The following is a 24,041-nucleotide window of genomic DNA, read 5'->3' as shown; positions in this document are numbered from 1 at the left end:
TGCTTTTTAAACGTAGGCACTCGGTGGCATATGTCTGCGTCTAAATCTGCGATTGGCTTATCCAGTAAGGTTCCGATTTTCTTGAAAACGTCACACACATCTCCGCCTTCTGGAACACCCCGTATCTCCAGATTGTTCGACCTCTGGTATTGTTCCAATTCTTCTAGCTTCTCACTCAGTCTACGGTTCTCTGCTCTTAGTTCTTCATTCTCTTTGTGTGAATCCTGAAGCTCTTTGCGCAGCGCTTTCAATTTTTTCCGGAGTTCGTTTACTCCATCGCAGGTGTCGCTACAATATTTGACGCTTTCCTTTAATGTTCTCAGGTCAGCCCTGAGCTTGCGTTTCATATCTTCAACAGATTTCGCGAGATATTTCACTTCTTTACTCATGATAGTGTGTTTTCGCGGCACAATGACTCAATGGCAAACCCAAATCTCAGCGAAAAAGCAATGTACAACAAAATAGAAGTAATGTTGCTGTGTTCGGCAGCAGTGCGCTATCAGTAACTTATTTACAGAATTATCAGAAACATGACACTTTCTAACCTGCACAGAGCACAGAGCGGTTTGGTCCGTCGTTTATGCGCACCGCAGCCGAACTGAAGCTCGATGGTGTAGGCAAGGTCCTTTTATAGCTGAAGCCGGCACAATCGTGTCCACGTGTCCAGTCGGTGCTTGCTGTTGATGACACTGCAGATGGTTGTCTGGGAGATGTACTCGCAGACGATGAGCAGTTACCAGGCACAGCTGAAGCTTGTCGCCGATGCTGCCAGGTCTGGTGGACAACGCCGCGCTTGTGCAGTGGTTCCTCGTACCCCAGGAGCTGCATAGAGCACAGAGCGGTTAGGTCCGTCGCTTATGCGCACCGCAGCCGAACTGACTCTAGCACACAGTAATATGCAGTTCTCATGAACACAGCTACGTTGCCCTTGCATACTGCTTCAAAGCTGTATCAAATGAGTCACTGCATAGGCAAAAATCATCCAAAAGCTTCACTAGGGTTTGCATATTTACAGTTCTCTCAACCAGAGCACAGGCAGGCAACAGCCTTGGGTATGATTCCTCTAGCATGAACCCTTCTGCAGGACAGCTAGGCTCCAGAGTTGGAGACGACGTCACCACTTGAGGTTGAACAAGCGACAGCGGTCGAGTCAACGACGGCTCGCCTCAACGTCTGCCGTGGCAAACCGGCCGGGCAAGATGGCAAGATCCTGAAGACAAGCCCCACAGGGGCGACGTCACGCAGCAGATGCAAGACGACGGCCTGTGATTAAAAATTATAAATAAGAATTCATTACGTAAATTTGCCGATGTTCGGCACATTGTACAACCACATACTTTGATGCTGTCGCTGGTAAACTGCGCACTCGCGTTGGACCTCGACAGGTCGTTGCCCCCCACATACAAAATCGCGAAATCTGCAGGGTGCAGACTGATGCGCACGACGTACGTCGTACGTAGCCACCAAAGCTGAATCTGCACGTCTCCACCAACGGGAAACACCGCAGACGGGGCCTGCACAATCGCTTCAGTTGGATGCCGCTGACGTGTGTCCCGCGCAGCGCCACTGAAAATCTGCAAAAGAAACGCTGGAAGCGACAGATAGCACGGCGAGAGGAAAAGAACCGCCAATTTGGTCGCACGGTCGAAGTTCGCGGGATTAACTCGTGTGAAAGGAAAGCGAGATGACCAGGTACTTTTTGACACGTAAATATCGCAACCTAACGATTTATGAAACGCCTAAAATGCCTAGGGGCCATAAGGCGCTAGGTTCCTGCGCTAGAGGGCTGGTGTCCCTATCGGTTCCTGCTCCAAATAGACGCGTCCGCGCGGACCTTTCTAATGGGAGGGCGAGGCCCACGCCGCGATGACTGCGCGGAGAGGCCGGAAGGAGCGCTGCCGGTCGAGTGGGTGCACCTGTCGTCTGCTGTCGCGCCGATGCCGCAGCCTCGCGCGATTGCTTAGGACGTGTGAAATAAATGTTTGACAGGCATCATCTCTTGGATTGTGAAGCTGGAAGACGCTAAAAGTGAGCAAAAACCTCCTGAGATGTTAAAGACTAAGAGGCAATGCAAAGAGAGGACGCGTTTTCTTCCGTTCTGTCGGAGCGGTTATCGGTCTAAGGAAGAAAAGGTGTCTGTTCACTGCACCAGCGGACCCAGCACGGCTTGCTGAATGGGAAAATAAGGTCAAGAGGGCAGACAGAAGGCTGACAGCGAAGGCTGTAGTGTGCGAAAAACATTTTGAGAACGAATGTATCGAAAGATCATTTAAGGTTACGGTGAACGGCGTCGTGAACCAACTCGCCCGAGAGAAGCCACGCCTGAAGCCCGATGCTGTGCCTACAGTATTTGAAAATTACCCAGCTCATCTTGTGCCTAAAAAGGCGGTCAAAGGGAGGGTGCGAAACATCTGCGACCAAGGACCGGCACCTAAACAACGGAAGCGAGATGTCGAGCTGGTGGATCCCGAGTTGTGCTCTGCAGTCGACGGTGATGATACGTGGGTTGACTCTCATTGCGTGTCTCGTGGAGGCGCATCGGAGGAACTCCAGAAGCGTTCCGATTCCGAGCAGACAAACATTGCTACAGGACCGGTGTGTGATAGCGAAGCGATACTGCAGTTGAAAAATTCCTAGAATTTTTTTTTATTTTTTATACGCATGGCAGCGGCATGCATAACCAGCTGGGGGCGGATTTGTTATTGAAAACACGGCTTGTGAACTAAGGGTCACGATAAGAAGAACATTAGACTTGCTATCTCATCTTAGATCCGCTGTAGGAAACAACTACTTCTTCACATCGCGTTTGAGCCAGGACAAACTGGAAAACGTTTTCGGCATTATAAGGCAGTCATCCGGTTGTAACGACCACCATACCGTGTCACACTTTCTGGTGACTGTTAACTTAATGTCGTTTTATAACCTGGCAAAACCGCTGAGAGGTACGAACTGCTCACCAGATGTTATGAAAGCACTCTTGAGTGAAGCACCTTTATCACAGTCTAGCACCAAGGCAGCGCCACATTTGAACATTATCGATGATTAATTTGACCATGGAAATGTTGATGAAGTCGAGGAGGCAATTGAGAGTGTTCTGTTCAGAAATGACCATGCCGGGTACGTAGAAAGGAAAAGTAGCGCTGCCTTGTTTTACTATGCTGCTGGCTATGTGGCGAGAAAGACAATCGCGAAAAACGCATGCCCGCAGTGTGCATCTTGCCTTTTTGTGACACCAAATGATGCAAACTTGGATGAGATTTCTTACTTCACGGCTCATTTTGACAACGGTGGGCTTGTTTACCCGAATTCCGCCCTGTCCACTGCAGTCAAGCTAATCGAGGACGAATTCACCGCCTTCTTGAGCAGAAATGTTCTGCATGAAGAGAGTTTGCTAGATTTCGCCAAGTGCTTACGTTCATTCTCACTGCCGCAGCTTGGCTGCTCTAGCCATGAGAGGAAAAATTTGTCCGAAGTGGTCAAGTTTTATGTCTTGTTAAGGTTCAGATTTTTTGTTAAGGGCCGGAACAAGGAAAGAGAAGGTCAAAGGCAGCGACAAAAACTCCTTAAGTTCCGCCACTGCCAGTAGCGTGAATTATGAATAATTCTACTTTGTCCTATTTATGTAGCACTTGATTTGTTATATAATACGGTACACTGTTGTGTGAATAAATTAAGTACTTTAATTACGCTTCATGTGTGCAGTAATTGGAGACTACCAGATTTTTGTTTTCATGTTTTTACGTTTTCAGATATCCGTTGATCTCATGCACGTAATTACCACTGGATCGACTAGATCCGACCGAGTGCTTAAACAGTGGTATAAAAAACAACTTTTTAGAAGCTTGTTTATTCTGGATGGAAATGAGAAAGAGGTTAAATTCCTGGCATGCTTTGGGAATGCCAGTCTTTACGTGCGGCATCGAGCTTCAGTTCTCAACATCTCGCTGTCTGGTAAGTGGGCTAGTTGAATTACAAGGAAGCTGTTGAGATCAGTGGAGTTATTATAAATGGTGGTTGTAATATTCTGGGTTAGGCCCTTCATGAGAAAGAAATAAGAAAATGCTTGTTTTAAATGTTCTGCACTGTGAAGCACAGCTGTTCCAAGATTATTAACGGAAATATTATTACGTTAACGTATGTCACTACAGTAGTTTTTTTAGAGCAATGTAAGTTTCGTGCATTTTTTAAATGGTCTGATTGAGGAAATTTTCATTAAGTTCATTATTCGGCTTCAACAAAATCAGCACTTTAATGTCATTTCCAAATATCAGCGTGTATTCAAAATTAATCGAGGGTGGCGCTTTAAATTTCACCGCCGTTAAGTTCTCGATTTCAACGTTTTAATTTCCATTGCAATGAACATCTCGCACGTTCCTTCAGCTATAGTGTGCAGTTTATTGCTGAACCTTAATGTCATTCTTAATTATTTTCACTTCAGAATGGTCGAATGAAGGCTATGTGTTAAGGGGCTTTGGACTTTCTGAAATAATTTAGCTCTCGAGAGCTAATTAAATAAAAAAAAATCAGTTGCATGGTTAGTATCGAGTTTTTTCCGGGCGAAAAAAAAATGCTAGAGCACGACAACAAATTTATTTATATTTGGTAGTGCAAAATGAGCGCACAGCGAACGAGCTCGCGTGGGTCTTATATTACAAAACATTTTTTTTAAAGAGCGCTCCAAATACAAAAAAAAAAATAGTTTGCTTCGCGCTCCTCCGAGCGTGCGTATCACGGCGCGAATTGAACGGAGATGCACGGATGGATGGATGGAAGGTAGGAGCATCCCCTTTGAAACGGGGCAGTGGTTGTTGCCACTATGCTCAGTTATTTCCTTTATTTTTGTTTACTCTGCTGTAAGTTGTTAATACAATTCGCCATTTCCTTTAAAACAACGTCTTCGTGCACTTTAAAACTTATGTCACCTCTCTGCTTTTGTACCACCAATCCTCCAATCGCTGTTTGCTAATGTCCACCGCAGATTTATTTACATGACTATTTTTATCTCTTAACCCTAAAGCCTCAGGAAAAGTAAATGTGCCTGCATCGACATCAGGGATGGATACCATCGCATTTTAGGATGAGGTGTTCTATTGTTTCTACAGATTTACCACACACAGCACATTTGTCATCTTCGTTAATTTTTTTTTCTGTAACTGCGCGTTCTAAGACACCCTGACCTACCTTCAAAGACTAGGGCACTGCATCTTGAATTATCATAAATACGTTTCCTTCCTGATCTACCTTTTGCAGCATCGATATAGTTCTACACTATGCTTCGTTTCCATTGAATCTATCCAATTTTTACCTTCGACGTTTTTAACCTGTCGTTTAATGCTCTTTCTTTCTCTTTCCTCGTCTCTGGCAAACTTACTGGCCAGCTTTCTAGTTCGTTTCCGCCACTGTGTGTCAACGCTCTTTCTGTACAGGTATTTAAACACCTTAGCTGTTTACCGGTTATCATCCAATTTCCTCAGGCGTTCTTCGTATACTACTTTACTCTGAGCTTCTCGTGCTTCGAACGTTGCCCAGCCCATACCCCCCCTGTACTGCCTCGTTTGTGGTTTTCCCGTGGGCACCTAGTGCTAATCTTCCGACAGTTCTCTGATTTACTTCTAATCGCGACTGAACTTCAGCCCTTAAGCATAGAACCGCATTCCCGAAAGTAAGCCCCGGTACCATTATTCCTTTCCAAATGCCTCTGAGGACTTCATACCTGTTGTACCCCCACAATATCCTATGTTTCATTATCCCGGCATCTCTTCGCCCTTTTGCTATGAGAGACTGTTCGTGCTTTTCCGTGTACATATGCCCATTGTTTAACCATACCCCGAGATATTTGTATTCGGCCACTAGGGGTATTTTATGGCCTTTTATTGTAAGCTCCTGATCAGTAGTGCCGTTGAAAACCATCACACCTGACTTAGTTGCGCTAAAACTGAAACCTAGACTGTCTCCTTCGTCTCCACAGCAATTCACCAAAGCTTGCAAATATTCCTGGCTATCTGCTAACAGTACAATATCGTCCGCATACATTAAACCCGGTAGTCGTTGCTCAACAACCTTTCCGCCGTATGTGTATGACAGATTATAACCTAGATTGCTTCCTTGTAGCGTTCTTTCCATACTTATCATATAAAGCATGAACAGCAGCGGTCATAGAGGACAACCTTGCCTTAATCCGTTGTGTATCTGGACAGTTGTACTCTTAATTCCTTCCCATGTTATTTCAACTTCATTTTCTCGATATATTTCCCGTAGAAAAATAATTACGTCATGACTGACACCTTCACCTTTTGACGAGGAAGGAGAAAGAAAGAGCATTAAACGACAGGTTAAAAACGTCGAAGGTAAAAATTGGATAGATTCAATGAAAAACAAGCATAGTGCAGAGCTATATCGATGCTGTAAAAGGCGGATCAGGAAGGAAACGTTTTATGAAAACTCAAGAGGCAGCGCCCTCCTCATTGAAGCTGGGTCAGGGTGTCTTAGAACGCGCAGCTACAGAAAAAAATTTAACGAAGATGACACAAGTGCTGTGTGTGGTAAATCTGAAGAAACAATATAACACCTCATCCTAAAATGCGATGGTATCTATCCCGATGTCGATGCAGGCACAGTCACTCTTCCTGATCGAGGCTTTAGGGTTTAGAGATAACAATAGTCATGTAAATAAATCTGCGGTGGAAATTAGCAAAAAGCGATTGGAGGATCGGTGGCACAAAAGCAGAGAGGTGACACAAGTTTTAAAGTGTAGGAAGACGTTTTTTCTAAAAGGAAATGGCGAATTGCATTAGCAACTTACAGCAGAGTAAACAAAAATAAAGGAAAAAAACTGAGCATAGTGCAGCAACCACTGCCCCGTTTCAAAGGGGACGCTCCTACTTTCCATCCATCCAGTCAAAATGTGCCGGCTCGCGCCACCGGCTTGTACTATAGGGACCCAACCTAAAGTTTGCCGCGCGACGACAGCGCCGTGCTCCTCCCGTAGAGGCGGAATTCTGAAGCGTCGATAGGGCACGACGGCGCCGGGGCGCTCTGACTGGCCGTGTTCGCGTGCTGCGCGCGCTTTCTCCCTCCGCGTGCTCCTCGTGCCCGTCTCCTCGCGGGCTCGGCGGATGCGAGCACAGCCTGACGACTGCACAGTGCGCCGTTTATGTCCATCGCTGGGCAGTTTTTACGCGGTGATCGAAGTGGCACGCGGCACCGTGGTTGCACAAAGGTGGGGAAGCGTCTTGCTTGACTTGTGGGCTTCTATGGAATGACGCATTTGCTTACTGACGTGTGTGCTGTCAACAGAAATTACCCAGGTGGCAGGAATCGTTCAGTGCGAAGTACCGGTGCATTATCGCGTGCTGCAGTATTGATTAAAAATAGTACTACTTATCCATCACCGGCGGCAACAGGAGAGAGCGCTGGCGAGCATTTAATATATGTGCACTTACTCGGCCGACATCATGTAAAGTGGCAGCGCATACGACTGCGAAGGCGAAGATGGCAGACACGATTCCACATGTGAACTAACCTTGTGTCTCTGTCGTACACACGAGTAGCAGTGTGGCTCTGCAAATTACTGTGATGACCCCCATAATGCGCAGGTCCACACGGGACGGAGAGGCAAAGAGACACCGTATGGCTCAGTTTAAACAAACAGGTATATTCAATAATTACACATGATTAAGATTATACATCAGAGGCTGGGGCGTCCGAGCTTACGTGCCGACGACTTCATGGGGGCGATGGAGTGGCTCCGGAGTTGGGCTCGAGCGGTTGCTGGCAGAAGCTGCACGCCGTCGGGCTTCGGCGCTGAAGGCCCTCTTGGCGAACGATGTCGTCCTGAGCGTGCTTGCAGTAGAATTTCAATAGTCGTCCGTTTCTTCGAGGATGGTTCACAAACCCTTCCTCTAGTGTCGTTCGGCTTGGAAGATGAACAGGAGGCGAGCTTGTAGATGATGACAGCAGAGCATAATTTTACAACATACATATACAGAGAGTTAAACTGGAAAAAGCAGAACTGAATTTACAAAAGAACAAACTTTGCACTACTTTACTCATCGACCGGGCAGGTTAGTGCCTAAGTAGCATCACATTACATGCTAAGCATGGAGCCCCAGCTCAGATTGGACTGCATCCGTTTACATGTGCTTTTAAGCACTTGATTAACAAAGGACTAAGGGCGGTCATTTCCAGTGGCCCGCCCAAAGCATCAATTCTCCAATCCAAAATAACATGCGAGATGGGGACCACCCCTTGGGTTGGGCTTAGCCTCGAACCCAGAGTCTGTTAACAATACAAACTAAATAAACAACAAAAACGCCACCACTCTCTCTCAAGTGAGAGTATACACAGGCTCTCTCTTCGGAGCTAATTCACTAGCGCCTGTCTTTCCACATTCTTGGCGAGTACTGCCTGTCCGCCATGGCAGGTGTCCGTCACGGCCCTTCTGGGAATGCGCTTTTGTTCACGAGGCACGGCGGGAAGCTGTGGGTGCCTTCCCGGCGATAGCCCACGTCGAAAGGGGAAGGAGGGAAAGAATGTTGTCTTCGCGGTAGCGCATAGCGTCGGCTGTGGTACGGCGCGCTCTGGCCCGCTGACAGCTCCCTTGTCCTGGAATGTGCCCGGAAATTGGGGAGGATAAAGCCTGTTTCCCCGCGGCGGCGGCGGCGGGTCCGGTTGTTCTGGTCGTCACTCAAAGAGCATGGCTGGGTAATTGATGATGCCGCTGTCACGGCGGCGGGTCCCTTCGTTCTGGTCGTCACTCAAAGTGCATGGCTGGGTAATTGATGATGCCGCTGTCATCTGGGTCTCCGTCTACGCCGCGCCGTGGAACGTGGAACCTCGCAGCACACAAGGAATGTCACATTACACTGTAGCTAGACCATTGTCCGTAACGCGTTACAAGTAACGGCGTTACCGGTAACGCATTACATTTTTCGGTAAATTAGTAACGTAGTCGTTACAAATTCGGAACTGTAACGGGTAACGTACTTACGTTAACATTTTTCGGCAACGGAAGGTGCCACGTTATTAGTTTCTTTTTGTTCCAGTTGTGACCCACTCCACCCCATTTTTTAGAAAAAAAAAGCGCAGAGCACCTAAAGTTGTGTAAATAAACAAAAAGCACAGGTGCTCCCGACAACCCGTGTTGGGGTTCGCATGCATGCAAGAAAACAGCTGCCCTTGACAACGCACCCTACTAAAAAAAGACGGAATAGCCATAATGCACAAAACACCTGCACGAACACGCATTCACACACTTGCCTTCACCTACCTCCCCTTCCCAAACCACTCAGACACACACAACTTTCTACAGAGTGGAAGCATGCCGATCATTTTGAACATCACATTTTTCAGAATTACTCTAAATTTGTTGAGAGTTCAGCGATGTTTTCTTTGTGAAGTTAGAATTGATGATGGAGTGTCATTTTGTGCTTAATGCCACATTCATAAGAAGGCTTGATCATGTAATACACACTTAGAACCGAACACATGTAACTCTACAGGCATATTAAAGCTACTATAACATTGCTAAGCTCGTGCAAATTTGTGCAAAGTATTCTCGTTAAATCAGGATATCGCGTAAAACCGTTGTTTAGGCTAGTTGCTATTTGGGAAATGTGGGCTTTATAAAATTGTTATCGTAAGTTATTAAGGTGACGAAAACTTAAAATTTATGGCCATGAAGTAACGGCAAAGTAACGTACGGTACTTTTTTTGGTAACGGTAACGATTACGCGCTACCCTTTTTGTAGGTAACGTAGGGCGGTAACGCGCTCCTTTTTTAACGTAACCAGTAACGTATTTAGTTACTTTTTTCGGTAACGCCAACAACACTGAGCTTGACCTCGGGCGGCCGCGCAATAGTGTTACGTGCCCCGTCGATGCGCATCAAAACTGTGTTGTGCCAGCGGTTTGTGAGTTTAACGTCCTAATTCTGTACGTAGATTGTGCGCAAAGTCGTTTCTGAAGGGCTCCTTATAACTGGTATTATTTTTAGATATTCGTATGGTAAATACGCCATATGCTGTAAATACGACCATATGGCAGAAGCGGTTAAGCAAGCGCGACAACGGTAGGAACGGCAATGCGTTACCATATTGGTCGCATCAACCGCACGCCCATGCTAACACTCTCAAAGCTCAACAGAATGGGATTCGTTAATGCGCACCTATATTGCGAAATACGCTTTCGGATTTCGCACAAATCTAAACGCGGCGCGATTTGATCTGTGACACTGGGGTGAGCAGCATAGCGCCAAATCCATTGAAACACCGCGCAAAGGGAAAAGAAAAAGGTAGCAGAAACATCTCACCAGCACGCACGGCGGAAGCAAGCAGATCGAGCCGAGCTAGCACTATTTGAAGACACGAAGAAAAAAAAAAACGCGAAACGCATTCGTGCCGCAGCTTCGTTGGAAGGTATGCTAAATTTCAGTTTTCACTTCGTACACCACGTGGTTATGCGCTCTGGGCACAAAACTAGGGCATGACGAAAGCAGCGCACTTTTGGGCTGTTTCCTTCACGCCGCACACACGAGCTGCTCCCTCTATAAACCACGAAAGCGCGCGCAAAATTTTCGTAGCAGTGTCAAAGCGTGCGGAAATCCATCGAGCGGGCGCGCTCTTCTCTCACAAAGGCGTCCATGCACGAACGGAGAGAGCATAGCGCGCGCGAAGCAAGCTCCTCTCTCAACGGCGCCGAAGCGCGAGCCAGAAAGAACGAGTGCGCGCGCGCGAAACTCGTTTCTTCACGTGCGGGCCAGGCAACGCACACAAGTCAGTGGCGAAGCTCGTCGTCCTGCCCGATCAATTAGGAGGAATCGCTCGGAGAGGGCGCTGTTCACTGGCGTCCGCAGCGTCCTCTGGCCCAGGTTGTGTCCCCTATAATGCCTAGAATATCCTAGTATATTCTAGGCACTATACTTGTACATCCGAGCGGAAGCCATCTTGGGGGAAGTTGCCGCCAGGAAACAGATGACATTGCCCACATGGTAAGATGAGATGACATACATATGTGTCTGAGAGTGAAAACTTGCAATCATATTACGGTTTACGCTGGCGAGAATAATGCCGTTAGCTAAGCTTGCAGTGGACCCTTGGGTCGAGATCAAAGCGGACTGCGGGGTGAGTGCGCCCGTCGCCCATTCATTATTCAGCGACGTCCAACGGCGACGTCTCCGTAACACAAACGTTGACCGGCATCCCTTTTCTTGGGTTGTTTTTGTACGGTACCTTCGTTCGCGATGATTGTTGGTTCAAGTGCTGCAGCCCTGAAACTGTCTTGCACCGCTTCGTGAACGCCTAGCTCGAGCATTTTACAAACCTGTTTAATACATGTTTCCCACACGACGTATTTCATGTTAGGGCATCTGGCCTTTATTATTAGCTCTTTTTTTTATCCCCCCCCTCCCTTCGTCCTGAGGGTTTACCTTGTCCCTCCTTGGACGCTGACTCAGGATCGCCGCAGTACCGGCACATGGTCTGAGATTTGATATTTCCGTTGCGTAAACCTGACGCCAGTAACGCTGAAACATGTAATCGCGGGTTATCAGGCACTGCCAGACAAGAGCTTCGATAAGATAGAGTCGCGCGCACATTTCAGTATTTGTATCATTCTTCGGCTTAACCTCGTCCCCTATATCGGTCGTAGTCACTTGCGTTATTTGGCTGAGGGCCGTGTGTAGCTGTGCGTGACAACTACAAAAAGAGGTTTTATTGAGGCGAAGAAATACCGTGTCGGCCCGTGTAGCGCGCGAAACACGCCGTATTGTGAGCGCGGTGAACGCCGGCATGTCATGCATTTCGAATTGTTTTTTTTTAAGCGCCGTGTAGAGTCCTCGCATCCGTTTGACGCGTTCTCCACCTTAGGCCCGTTTCACATGCATGCGATTTTCGCATGCGACACTGCGAATTCCGTCGGTCTGCGACTGGGGAGGGCCGTCGGTCTATACGCAGATGGCTTGCGATCGAGTTCCACCCGGTTGGAATTCAGTCGCAGCGTCGGTTTGTTCGCTCTGCGACTGACCAATGGGGAGCATCTTAACTTGTGGTCACGTGCCACCGCCGCCGGAAGTTCAGTACCGGAAGCGGCGAAGCGCCAAATGCAAACGGTGTTTTGGAGCGCTGCGCGCACGTGGCCGCACAGTCGGTGCTGTGGTTTTTCGAGCGCAGGCAGGGGCTACTAGTCGATATGGCATTCCGCGCTGGTGAAGCGAATTGCGCTGCGTTCAATGAACTGCTTATCGACGAAGTCGCCAAGCGACCGATTTTATGGAATGTGTGTTCTAACGAATACAGGAAAAATTCCAACAAGACCGGTATATGGGAGGAGATTCGCGATGCCCTCCGACAGATCGACCTCTCAGGTACGTACCATTTTTTTTTGTCTACTGTTTCTGTTTTTTCAAACGGGTGTGGATTGCAGTGCCGAAGCTCTAACCGCGAGCGATTGTGATTTCCCTTATATGACAGTATACGGCAGGCGCATGTGAATAGCTGCACACGTGGATTCTCGGCGTTTTTCAGCCGCACGTTCTGCATCGTTCTGTTTTGCGAGGAAATAAACACATCACTAAACCACAATATACTGCAGCCGTTATTAAGCGAGAAAGCGCGTATAGGCAAAACGATTCCGTTTGAATGTGCGACCGACTCGCTCAGCAGCACGTGCTCTCTAAATATTGTGCCCGGCTTGAGGCATCCAAACTTTTTCTCCTCCTTTGTTTACCCTCTGCGGCGCCCATGTGGGCTTTGCACTTGCATTCCGGGGGAAAAAGTAAATTTAAACTATCGTGAAGGGAAAACAAAAATCTGACGGCCTTTCTTCACGTGCGGAAGAGGCTCGTTTTTTTATTATTCATTTTTCTGCCTAAATCTGCACTTTCTTTGTTCACGGCGGGGGGCCACGCCAGTACCCGTTTCGGTACGGCACAATCATGACTTATTTAACCGCTGACTGCAAGATTAATGCTCCAGTCTCTGCCACAAATTCAAATGGTGGTGAAGTGGAAAAATATCCGCGTGCTGTAAAATGTCAATGCGCACTAAATAACTTGAATTATCAGAATTATTCTGGGTCGTTTTGAGCTGCTGATATTTCTCTGCTGTAAAATGTCGAAATGCACTATCTAGGCACCGATTCCATTCGCGAAATGCTTAGTGCATGTTCACTGTTACTGGAGCGTGCAGTCCGGTCCATGCTTTGTTCCCCAGAGCTAACTCTGGGAACATGCTATACGCTTTGTGGCACACACTGGAATTCATTTAGATGTTTTTAGTTAATTGTTTTCCTTAACTAATTTTAACATTTTTTTAGTAACTGTGGATGTTGTGCAAGGCCGGTGGAGAAACCTAAAAGACACGTACCGCAGAAAACTCAGAGATATCCAGAACTGCACAAGAAGCGGAGCAGAGGCCGTGCCCAAGAGCAAGGCCTGGATATACCTAGAAAGAATGCGTTTCCTCATAGACCAAATGGATATGCGGCAGTAAGTAGCACTGCAATATCTACAACCACACATTTTGCACAGATTAGATTTTACTTGCTTGTGTTTACCTTGAAATATACAAAAATGAGAAATTGATGTTTTGCAAACATTTTTGCTTGGTGCACTCTTCATCTGATATAAATGAGTGCGTTGTTTTACGGGTTATTTTATTTTATTCAGATACATGAATGGCAAGTTTGTAGACAGGCGGGTGTAATTCGCATGCTCTCGGCACGCCGTGGTTTTCACAGTGCTGCCGCCAAACTCAATAAGCGAATTGCTATGTTCAATATGTAAACACTGTTTATGTATGGCGTTTCCTGCAGAGGACACAGCAGTATAGAGCCTGAGGTTGTCCTTGAAGAGGAAGAGGCAAGCCCGCGGCCACATTCACCAGCACCGTCCTTTGAGGAAATTTTTGTGGGCCCTGACCACGTATCCACCAATCAAGAGTCCACCGGCCATCCGCAACCCACTGCTTCACATGAACAGAATAGGACTTGTGCCTCAACGTCCTCAGAGGAAAGTCTGCCCCAGAGGCCTAAGAAGCGCAGAAACGAGCTGGATGCAGTAAATGCCCAGCTTGATGTTGTAAGGAACGCCTTACGTGCCCATACTGCAGCAGACAGCGATGAATATTTTTTGCTGTCATTAAAGCCACACCTGGCTACTGTGCCAACTCACATGAAGCACCACCTACAGATGGAGCTTCTTAATATCTCGGGGACCTATAGCCAGGGGCACTATCCACCCCATCTGATTGTCTCTCCACAGTAATGGAAATACAAGGTCTGTCCTGAAAGTAATGAAACAAGTCGCAGATTGGCGCGCGTGCACTAGATTGGGAAACTGGTTTTGGAGGAAGGAGGGGGAACCTTCACCTTCACAATTCAACGGGCTCAGTTGGCTTCCAATAAGCAAAGCGACTGGAGATTTTTTAGCGTGTACCCCTGTTTCATCACTGCATCATAGAAACCATGGAGCGAACTGTGGGACAGCGAAATGCTCTGAAGCTTTGCATTAAATTGAGAAAGTCGCCTACCGAGACATTCGACATAATTAAGACAGCATGTGGTAATGATACAATGTCCAGATCGTGAGTGTTCCAACGGCACAAAGCATTTGCAAGCGGCCGTGAAAACGTTCAGGACGACACAATCAACATTACCAACCGTAACCGTCGTTGACGGGCGCCCGGACCCTTGCTCGTCGTGGTCTTCACGGCCGCTTGCAAATGCTTTGTGCCATTGGAACACTCACGATCTGGACACTGTATCATTCCCACATGCTGTCTTGATCATGTCGAATGTCTCGGTAGGCGACTTTTTCAATTTAATGCAAACCTTCAAAGCCTTTCGCTGTTCCAGAGTTCACTCCATGGTTTCCGCGGCGCAGTGACAAAACGGGCGCACGCTGAAACATCGCCATTCGCTTTGCCTGATCGAAGCCAACTGAGCTCGTTGCATTGTAAAGCCGAAGGTTCCCCTCCTTCCCCCCAAACTGGTTTCCCAATCCAGCGCATGCGCAAGCTGCGACTTGTCTGATTACTTTCAGGGCAGAGCTTTTAAATGCAGAATATGTAAATAAAAGTAAGATTCCACAGTCATGCAAATAAATGCAGTGTGCTATGTTTTTTGTTTCACCTGTGAATAACATTACATCAATAAAAAACATTAAATGCCAAAGAACGTGAAGACACCACAAGTGTACTGTTTATGGGACCACATATTGTTACGTGGCGACCAGCTGAAGAATGAGGCGAGATGAGTGATGGCAATGAGATGGTTTAATGAGAGCTGGCCTAGCGCAAGCGCTCCGTCCGTGCCACTGCCAGCTTCGTTGTTTCATCTTTTTCGTCATAGTGTAAGTTTTATTCAAGCCGTGCCTTACGGCCTTATGACTAAAAAACCGCAACAGACGCAGGACAGAGAGAGAAGACAACACAGGGTGTTACTTACAACTGAAATTTTATTGGAAAACAGCATAATGGCACCAAAACTAAAATGGAACGCTCCTGATAATGATAACCATCCAGGTTCAGAAACACAGAACAGAACAAACGCTCGTGGAAGTGATGCCACAGAATGAACATAGATATACCAGTGTGCAACAAAGAACTAGTGTGTTTTTGGAAGAATTTTCTTTACAAAAGGTGCCAAGTACAGTGCTCGTGTTGTGCTAGTGTTCTCCGTGAAGTGAATACGGGCTAGCTGGCATTACTTGTGCACTGTGTGTCCGCCTTTGCTTGGCAATTCCACTTGCATCGTACAAAGATGAACATGTATGAAGGCGGTGGTGCATTGTTCAGGCTTCAGGTTTTCTTATCAAGAGAAATTAATTCATATAAAATGTGTAGTGTAATGAGTATATAAGGAGGTCCCAAAGCTGAAATGTAACGGGGACCTCATGTTCCTAAATGCATTACAGAGGTGTAAAAAAGATACGCTGGAAAAAAACATTTTAGGCATACTGCATTATAACAATACATGAACAAAAGCTTGAAATAACAATGATTAGTGTATTCATTCAAAAAGGGAGACAGCGAAATAAAGCACGATTCTACTATAAATCAGTAAACAAAATATTATTGATGCTGTTAAAAATAGGTCCAGGTGATTACGCTGTTTTAACATATATTGGAATGTTTTAAAATTGCATTGGATGTTGGAACATCGGAGCTGTGACTCCTTCCCCAAAAATTTCTTCTAAGGTATCGTGCCTGTGAGGCGTGAGGTTTTGATATCATTGACGCTTGCCTTTCATGGTCCGCCAGGTGAGGATATGACTGTCGACGAAAATGATGAAGCGCAAATTAGCTATCCTTTCATCCTCTTCTTGTCTTTAGGTTGTTGCTCTGAAGAAGAGACCTTAAGGTGTGCCGCTCCATATCTCCAGCGTTATTATTAGTGTCAGGCCTGTGTGCATTCTGCTTGTGTGCTTGTGTTGTATTCTCGCTTCTTTTTCTTTGCTTCATTTGTGTTAGCCGTGCAGCAAGACTGTGCGTAAGTTGCTTCGACTCTTTGAGTCATCCCCGTCGTTTCAGTGTCTGCCACAGCAACCAAGTTTAAAAAAAATAGAAAATATTGAATATCCATTTTTATAAAATGGCCGTTTTATTTTGTTGTTATGGGCTTAAGATTAATGTGCAAGCAATGGTATTCATCTCTAGGATATGGACACAGGAGATATGACTGAAGGTACACATTAGATCGAGCTGACAATTGTCACAAAGGAAGGCTACCCAAAGGGTGACCCTAGTCAGTTCAAGCTCCTCAAGGTTCTTGGACAGGGCTCTTTTGGGAAGGTAAGCGGTCTTTCACTCATTTCATCGCTCTGAATTCTTCAGGAGGCCTCTCTGGCTATGCTGTACTTCCAGGACTTGCTAGGCAATTCTCGAGACCTTTTGTGTGTCTTGCGTGATGTACTATTAGGATTGGCCGCCAGCTGGTATTAAGATTGGGGCCAGCATGTCGCGAGGATTGCCACAGAGACAGAATCTCTCGCCAGGTGTCTGCGGGGTGCATTTACCGGGCTCGCCCGGTCGTTGCTACGTGGGACAAGCGGGGCGCAGGGTTCTGCGAAAATCCCTTTAAGGAGTCGCTGTCGCCGGTCGCGAAGTGGTTCCGGCTGTCTTTCGATTTTCCCCGACGTCTCCACCGACCCGACTACTCCTGGCTTCACGGGCACAGCACCAGTGTGGGAACGGATCGCCACAGTGGCTCGTCTGCGGGCTTCGCTGGCCATCGCTAATGGCAGAACCACTGGGGAATTTCTCCCGATGGGACGCTCCGGCTTTGTGCCTCGGCTTCTTCGAAGTTCACCGAACGGCGGAGAGCGGGCTGAACACCTGACGTCTCCTGCCAGCCCGGCGAGGTCCTGGCCGCATACCCCTCTCCCTCGGGCTCCACTTATGCCAGGGGCGTGTCCATGTGTGCGGAGGTGTCTGTTTGTAAATGAGAGTACAAGATAAGCCACTCCCACCCTGGCGGAGAAGTCCTCAATCTGGGGAATCTGGGGAACAAGAACTGTATAAAACTGGACAGCGAGTGCTGTGAAATGTGTGCTCCTTTGGTGTGCTCCTTTTGGGTGCTCCTCTTCTGTGCTCCCATATAATGCTCAGTCGTGTTTCCTTTCGGGTGCTCTTATTGTGTGCTCCATTTAGGGATCATGTTCGCTTTTAAGGCTCCTTAAGCCTCCTTTTAAGATCCCCTTTTCAGAGAGAAGTTCCTTTTTTTTTGTTGTCTATGTAAATAATGCAAATAAACTCCCAAGTAATCTTCCTCTCATCATCCAACTCCTTTAACTCGTCGGCAGTCCTGCCCTGGTGGTGGTGGTCGAAGCAAGCGTCGTTCTTGACCCGTGGTCTCGTCGGGAGCGACTCCGAACCCCCATCCAACAATACTGATCAGTGTGCAACCAGTTTTCTCATCCGAAGACAAATAATAAATTATACTGTAGTCTATTATGGCCAGCTTCAGTTTTGATTTTCTGTCACTGAGGACCACATAGGCTCACAAACCTGTCATACAAGCTGTTCCGTGTCCCTGATGAACCATGGAAAAAAGGCTTGTCTCTAAGGTTAGTACTTTTTGATTATTACCTCACAAGTCCTTACGCATCTAAGAAACCTGTTTCTTTACATTGATGTGCGTGTTCGGTAACAGCCACTTTATTTTTTGTCATTGGCAATAAATTGACCCCCAACTTTGTGAGGAGCAGTGCTATAATATTCTCTGCAGGTAACATGCAAGCAAAGGGGAGTGAACCATTATTTGTTTGATGGAGCAACCTTGCAAAAATTTTGGCTAGGCGAAACCTCTACCTATTACTCTCTGGTCTGCATAAATCTTGGCAAGGCTATCGTTCAAGTTAAAAGAACATTTATTTTTTTCTCGATAAGCACTTCCATGTGTTGCCACAAGTTTGTAGCGACTTGTGTAGCATAGAGCATTCCTTTGTGGATTTGCTTGTCAAGATTTAAAATCCAACCCTGTCGTGCAAAACAGCCAGCTGCAAGTAATTATGCCTGCTGACTGTACTGCAGTTTCATTAGGATTTGTTTATTTATCTGGTTTTGTGTCCCCCCGGGCTTCTCATATTAAAATTTTTAAATAAACTAATTGAAATATAGCATTATAAGCACATGTGCTGCACTTGCATATGATGTCTATCTTAGAGCACAGCTGTTAAGTGGTCATTCCTTGCTTGCACGTTGTCGTTGGCGTAACCGGCAGAGCTATAGCAAAGGGACGAGCACAGCAAAGGATCAAAGTAGGGCAAGAATGAAAAGGCAGAGGGGGTGGTAGCAGTGGAAGAGAGAAGGACAGAAGTGTAAAGCGGGAAGGGGAGGGTATGGCAGGGCCAGGCAAGAGGGATCACGCCCAATTTGTGTCACTTGTTGCGCGACGAATTCCTAAATACATTGACGGGTAGCCGTCATGCTTAGAATGTGCCCTGCAACCGCCTGCGAAAATGCAACTGATGTGGATGCGGTAGCAGGCAAGCAACCTCTCCGTTCTAAGCAGCACACATTGCCGGGTTTGTGAAATACAACGCACTGCCTTGTAAAGTGAGGCAGTTCCTTGCGCAATTATGGGCCCCTAGTCGGCAATTTCTGGACTTCGTGCCAGCAGCAAAGTAGTGATGTTGGCTTAGGGGTATCGGGCTTAGTTAGTCATCACTGGCTGGGCTAAAGCTCAGCTGAAATATGGCTGGCCGCTTGCAAAATGAGCAGATTTTTCTTTGTCTAGTCCTCTTCTTTCCGGGGCTGGACCTTCCAACCCCTTATGTCAGCAGCTAACCACTTCAGTAGCTCATTGCTTCTTCCCTTTCTTGCAGGTGTTTGTAGTGAAAAAAAAAGATTATGGTGTCTGATGCAGGCACACTATATGCGATGAATGTGTTGAAGAAGGCAACTTTAAAAGGTCAGCTTTGCTTGCAAGGGGTTAATCTTCGTTGAAGGCCTTTTTTTATGATTAAGGCATTGTGAAACGATACTTTTTTATTGCCTCATTTTCTTCCTTTTACAGTAAGGGACAGGTTAAGAACAAAAATGGAAAGAAACATATTGGCTGAAGTTCGACACCCTTTTGTTGTGAAGCTGCATTATGGTGAGAGTTTCCTCTGAGCATTCCTCTTTGCTTTTGATGTCCCCTTGCTCTTCAGAAATCTGCGTAAGAGCTCTTTCTTTTCCTGTTTTTCTTGGCACTTTTCATACTGAAAGAAAGCTGTATTTAATCCAGGATTTTTTGAAAGGGGGAGTTGTTTTTACAACGCTGAGCAAGGAGGTAAATTTCACTAAGCATTGTGCTTCTTGTCATCCCCCATCATATTACTGTTGTATTTTTCAAGCTTATGTAATACTTTCTGCTAGACTTTTTGTTTTTCCAGCAAACCTTCTGTGGCGGGCCAGTAGGGCCTCTATTTTTTTATGTGGATGTATGTTTTATTACGATGTAACTTTTCTTTCCTTCTCGTCACATTGTTTTTCTGTTTAATGGTTTTAGAATGTGATGCAAATAGTTGATGTGGCTATTGTTTTGGGACAAGTATGTACTGTGGCGGGAAACACCTACATCTCCATTTAGTTCTGGAGTTTTTAGGTTGGCATTTAGTTGTGCTTGTGCGATTTGAGGTTATGTTCACTGAGGAAGATGTGAAATTCTACCTGGCAGAACTTTTTCTTGCTCTGGACCACTTGCATGGCCTAGGCATCATCTATAGGGATCTAAAACCGGAGAAGTACCCATGCTTTCTCATTTCCTTTTTTTGTCTTGGTTTGGTTGAAGTAGCAACGGGCTCTAGGTTGCCTTTTTAGCATATACAGGAGCTGGAAGTTCCTCCCCACTTTCATTTGATACTTTGACTTGCATGTTGAGTACGCTGACATTCACTGTCTATTTTTAACAATTCTTTCACTTTCAGTTAATGTCTTTCTACCTACAAACATCCATTCCACAATCACTGGTTCTTGCGTGCAGTCCTCATCAGTGGTCGATCCGTTTGTGGCACTGAAGCAAGCTTATGAAAGAAAACTAGTTCAGTAGCGTGGCTTTTTGGGCTTGTTGGTACATAGTTCCAATACACTGTAGCGCAGCAAAAGACGAGGACACAAGAGACGAGAGACGAACACCACGAGCGCTAACTTCCAACAAATTTTATTCTCCTGAAGCATCACATTTATACACCAGAAAACAGTAATCACACGTGCGAACAGTATCGATTTCTTAGAAAAACGAGCTCTTTAACTGAGAGAAGAATGGAAGGTGTGCTTACACACGAGCATCCTGACATATTTATCTTTTCGGCTTCAATAATTTCGCGCGTTAACCTTTCTGTACTTTTTCCTATTACAAGACTTTTATCAAAGAAAGGCTTACAGGGTTTTGACTTGCATGCGAGAATGTGGTCAACCTGCGATCCGCCTTGCCCGTTTCTGATGTTGCGAGCGTGTTCCATTAGGCGCTCGTTCAGACATCTCCCCGTCTGGCCGATATAGTGTTTCCCGCATGACAAGGGAATTTGATATACAACACCTTCATCGCACGTGACGTAGGGCTTCTGGTGCCTAGTTGCGCATCCGCGAGCTTTGTTGGTGTTGGTTTTTCCCAGTTTGCACAACGTTGCAAGTTTTTTCCGCGCCGAGAACACGACGGTCGAATTCGCTCGTTGACCAATTCTTTTTAAATTGTGGGAAATCTTGTGTAGATAAGGTAATACAACGAGGTTTTTCCGTTCACCAGGAACTGGGTTTGGATTACATTGATTTGCTGGTTTCATTCTCTTAACAAGTTTTTCTGCAACAGAATGTGTTCGTCTCTCGTCTCTTGTGTCCTCGTCTTTTGCTGCGCTACAGTGTATTGGAACTATGTACCAACAAGCCCAAAAAGCCACGCTACTGAACTATATTTCTGGTACAACGGGCCCGCTTTTTAATGTTCACCAGAATCCCTGTGCTACGGTTTCACTCATAGCGCTTGCAACATGTCGTGCACCAACAATGTCGTTTTGCATTCGCAACAGGTTGCTGCCTGAAGACGTGAGGCGGTTGTTTGGAGGATTCGTCCCATCGGCTGGTCACGGCATGAGGGCGTGTAAGCTTGCCAAATTCGAGTGGTACAGGCAAGCCCGGCTTCACAGGCAGTGCCTCGAGGCTCAGCTTCTCTCGATTAGCGAAAGTCAGGCAGCCTGGCGAACTCTTCGGGAATACCAGCGTATCACTGCTCAAGCTACCGAATGCTTGTGGGCTCAACATCTGCCACAACTACGGGCCGACCTTGCGAGCAGGACGAAGACAGCCCGGAGCACCGTCCACACCCTGGAGGCCCTGGATCTACCGGATGACGTGTCAAGGGTTCGATCGTTAGGACCAAAGTTTGCTGTGGAGCCCAAGCCGTCAGCTGCACAACTTCTTGCGATGGTACGCCAAGTATCGCAGCGTGCAATGCAACTGGAACACGACCGCTGCATTTCAGGAGTCGTCGTTTTGCAGTGCTCAAAGCCAGGATCTTCCAAGCTACCCCTCAAGCGCGTCGAGTCCTTCATCAAGGAACAGGACCTGGTCGTGCTGCCTGCTGACAAAGAAGGTGGCTTTGCGATTCTATCCTGTGAACTTTACAAGTCCAAGGCTGACGAAGCCGTCTCTTCTGTATTTAACTGCCGCAACAAAGTAATGATGTCAAAAGCAAAAGCTAAAACGAAGAAGCTATGCAACAAGTTAAACCTTACCAAGCTTGCTAAAGGAATAGGCGATGCACGAAAAGATTTTTTAGACGTGTTTTTAGTGCAAAAACCCTTAAACCGGAAAAACTATTCAGGGTGATCATCTCTGAAACTGGCACATGGCAAAAAACGGTTTCAATGTACTTACAAAGCAAACTTAACCTTTTACCGCTTGACGACCCCTTTATGGTTAAGAAATCTGACGAAATTTTAGACTGTTCGGTCGCGCTCTGATAACAGCATGGTTGCATTTTCAGCGGATGTTAAGGATCTATATTACTCGCTGCCGAACGACAAGGTGCTGTGCTGTGTAGAGGAGTGCATAGATGAGTTCGGGTGTGTTGCTTTCCAGAATGCGGCGGGTGTGTCGGCGAGCAGTTTTTTAGAAATTTTAGCTATTTACTTGCAGTCAACGTTCATTAACTGGGAAGGAAAACCCTACCTTCAGAAATAAGGGATATGCATCGGGTCGTGCATAGCGCCAATTCTGAGTAATCTGTTTTTAACAAAACTTGACAAGGCTGTTTTCAGCCATCTTGACAGCTTGGACGTAATCAAGGTCTTTAGATTTGTTGATGACTTTTTTATTCTTGTTAAGTGTGACCTAGGCTCACTTGAGACAAAGGCTCATAGCATTTTAACTACCATGACAGAACATTTTAAACCGCTTGTTTTAACATGCGAATTGCCCATCGATAACTCCATTAGATTTTTAGATATTAACTTCATCTTTCACGCTCATCACATATGCTGGGCCTACCAGCCGCGAAGCAACAAGCCGATGCTGCCATATCACTCCGCTCATTCAAAACTGTTAAAAAGAGGTATTGTCAATTTATGTTTTCGAAATGCTCTCCAGAAATCTTGTCCGCACATGATGACCGATAGTTTTCAAGAGCAGTCCAAGAGGCTTACTAATGCCGGATACCCCTCCCATGTTCAAGTTTCTGTTGCAGAAAAACTTGTTAAGAGAATGAAACCAGAAAATCAATGTAATCCAAACCCAGTTCCTCGTGAACGGAAAAACCTCGTTGTATTACCTTATCTACACAAGATTTCCCACAATTTAAAAAGAATTGGTCAACGAGCGAATGCGACCGTCGTGTTCTCGGCGCCGAAAAAACTTGCAACGTTGTGCAAACTGGGAAAAACCAACACCAACAAAGCGCGCGGATGCTCATCTAGGCACCAGAAGCCCTACGTCACGTGCGATGAAGGTGTTGTATATGAAATTCTCTTGTCATGCGGGAAACACTATATCGGCCAGACGGGGAGATGTCTGAACGAGCGCCTAATGAAACACGCTCGCAACATCAGAAACGGGCAAGGCGGATCGCTGGTTGACCACATTCTCGCATGCAAGTCAAATCCCTGTAAGCCTTTCTTTGATCAAAGTCTTGTAATAGGAAAAAGTAGAGAAAGGTTAGCGCGCGAAATCATTGAAGCCGAAAAGATAAATAGGTCAGGATGCTCGTGTGTAAGCACACCTTCCATTCTCCTCTCAGTTAAAGAGCTCGTTTTCCTAAGAAATCGATACTGTTCGCACGTGTGATTACTGTTTTCTGGTGTATAAATGTGATGCTTCAGGAGAATAAAATTTGTTGGAAGTTAGCGCTCGTGGTGTTCGTCTCTCGTCTCTTGTGTCCTCGTATTTTGCTGCGCTACAGTGTATTGAAAGAAAACAGTAACACAGAGACGTGCATTTTGCTTGGGATCATTAGTTGGCTGAAAGCTTGCATTAGCGTGGGTGTAGTGTTGATGACCTTGGCCATAAAGCTTGAGTTTGGCAGCTGATGGGGCAAAATAATGATGACAGAGGAGGAAAACCTGTGATAGC

At 46.3% G+C, this 24,041-nt stretch overlaps 1 pseudogene; it reads left to right on the top strand.

The window, feature by feature from the left end:
• Nucleotides 1–11,063: 11,063 nt before the first annotated feature.
• The window catches only part of LOC144126151 (ribosomal protein S6 kinase alpha-3-like), a 31,396-nt pseudogene continuing 18,418 nt past the window's right edge, over nucleotides 11,064–24,041 (top strand).

This window comes from Amblyomma americanum, chromosome 1 (assembly GCF_052857255.1).
Source record: "Amblyomma americanum isolate KBUSLIRL-KWMA chromosome 1, ASM5285725v1, whole genome shotgun sequence".
NCBI lineage: Eukaryota > Metazoa > Arthropoda > Arachnida > Ixodida > Ixodidae > Amblyomma > Amblyomma americanum.
This window is presented reverse-complemented; position numbering and strand designations above follow the sequence as displayed.